Genomic DNA, 2,567 nt, shown 5'->3' on the forward strand with positions numbered 1-2,567 from the left:
ATAGATAGATAGATAGATAGATAGATAGATAGATAGATAGATAGATATAGATACATATTTATTATGTAAGTGGCCAATTTATGGGTGAAAATATATTTTCAGAATAGAGATAATAAATTTCAGTTTGCTAATTTCCTCTAAGATCTAACTCTGACCAATGCTGTTCTTCTTTTTAAAATATCAGCACTACAAATTAGAAATGGATAAATGTTGGGAGCATTTTCTTTTGTTTTCTTTTGCTTTTGGTTCTTTATTAAAATGGGAGAATTCTCATCTAAACATGTAACTATTAGTGATTTGTAGATTCCTCAGTTTTTCAAAACAGAAAAAAGATGAATTTCTCCTTGAGAAAACAGGACATATCACATAAAATTCTGTTCTCAGAAGAATTTAGTCTTATGTAATAATATCCCCATCTGCTGGAACCTCCTTTTCCCCCCTAGAAATGCACTTATTTAAAGTTAGTTTTTTATAGATTTCTCAACTACTGGCTCAATGGTCTCATAATGATTATGTCCCTTATTGCTGTTGTTTCATTTTTATCAACATTAACAATAAACAAGGTCTTTTCCTTACCTTAACATGGTGATAAAGTTTGGATTTTTTAACCTATTTCTTTTGTTATTATTGTATCTATTACAGAATGCTATATGTGTTCTATACTCTAAAAAAAACACCTCAAAGTATTTCTTGCTGCTGTGAATAATTGAAGAAATTTCTTGATTTTACCTAAAATGGCAAATCATTGTTATTAATCTTTATCTCTGCCCTATCCCTTTTCTTCCATTCAATAAATATCCAAGTGCCTACTCTGTTCAGAACTTCATTTTCTTTTATGACATAGTATAAAATCATTGTTCTTTTTTATTATTACTTCCTCTCCTATATCCCCCAAGGCATAGAAGAGTCACCAAAAGCATTTCTTATCCCTTTGTTTCCAGGAGAATTTCTTGTTCCTTTTTACAATTGTTGATTTGCATTCTCGTTTTTGAGAGTTTTACATATCCCCTAAAGTAACTGAACCTTCAACCACAAAATTCAGATGACAATGATGTCCAAAAAATAATTCTATTGGCTTTAATCAAGAGATGTAATTAACTGAAAAGTATTCAGTATATTTTTCTACCTCCCACACCCCACTTTAAATCAAATCTAGGTCTTTATCAATGCATCTGAAAATCATTAAATAATGAATTAGAAGATAATCTCATAAATTAAGTTTTTACAGCACTGTCCTCAGGTGAAATTTGATAACTTTCTTACTATTCCTTAACTGCCATATTCCAGTCATAGGCACTATTTGGTACACAAAGAAACACAAAATTTCATGGACCACAAAGAGCTTAAATTTTGAAGAAAAATATAAAAAAATGTAAAAATACAAAAAAGAGATACAAAATAAGGATAACTGTCAAATTGATGATGTAATTATCAGTGCTACAGAAATTCAGTAGAGGAAGAGGTCACATTCAACTAAAGACAGTGTCTGAAGGCTTGCTGGAGGAGAGCACAGTTTTTATCACTGGCCTTTAGAAATCTTTCTGGCTATGAATCCTCATCTTGGAATGAGATTCTTACCAAAATAGCTACATAACTGTGGGGCATCTGAATTGTACAGATAAGGATCCTAGAAGTAGAGGGAGAACACATGAGTTCACCTGTTTATTGGTCAGGCCATAGTGTGCTGTTGGATAATGAACCAATAGGTGATTCATAAATATTTTGATTGGAAAGACATAGATGGTGGAAAATCAATTCAATTCAGAATTGAATGGAGGGTAACAAGAATTTATGAAATGGCAATTCTTTGCCAGGCACTGTACTAAATATCATCAATATCATCATCATCTTCATCATATTTGATAGCCATATTGTAATTATTATGTGCCAAGTACTGTGTTAAGTGCTGTACAAATTATTATATCATGTAGGTTCATAATGAAGCTCTGAAGTATGTTCTATCCCTATCCCCATCTTAGAGTGGAGGAAACTGAAGTAGACAGAAGTTAAATGAATGGTATCAGCTCCCACAGGAAATAAGTATCTCAGGGTGAATTTGAACTAGGCCCAGTAACTGCACCACTTAGCTAGTGAGAAGGGAGTAATCTGAATTGCCTTTAGGAAGTTATGCATCATCTTCAGTTATCTAAGTATTATTTTCTGATGTAAAAATCCATCTTTTCTTTTTTAAAAATTAATTAATTTTTAGTTTTCCTTCAACAAAGTTTTCTTTTAACCTCCTCCTTTTCAAAGGATTCTTTTTTCTCTATTTTTTATTTTTTAGTTTACATCAATCATTTCAACAAGATGTTCAGTTACAAATTTTCTCCCCATTTTTCCCCTACCTACCACCCCAAAACAGCCATCCACACAATATCCCCTCCCCTAATCTGTTCTTTCTAATATCTTCCCCTATCCCCTTCTGACTTTCAAGTAGGTCATGGTGGATCAGTATATCCCAGTGCCTGTATATCTTATTTCCCTGTAACATTTTTAATAACTAACTAACTAACTAACTAACTAACTATATATATATATATATATATATATATATATATATATATATA

Source organism: Petaurus breviceps, unplaced genomic scaffold (genome assembly GCF_028583685.1).
Source record: "Petaurus breviceps papuanus isolate PSGF00001 unplaced genomic scaffold, PetGlider_PUasm1.0 178, whole genome shotgun sequence".
Taxonomy (NCBI): domain Eukaryota; kingdom Metazoa; phylum Chordata; class Mammalia; order Diprotodontia; family Petauridae; genus Petaurus; species Petaurus breviceps.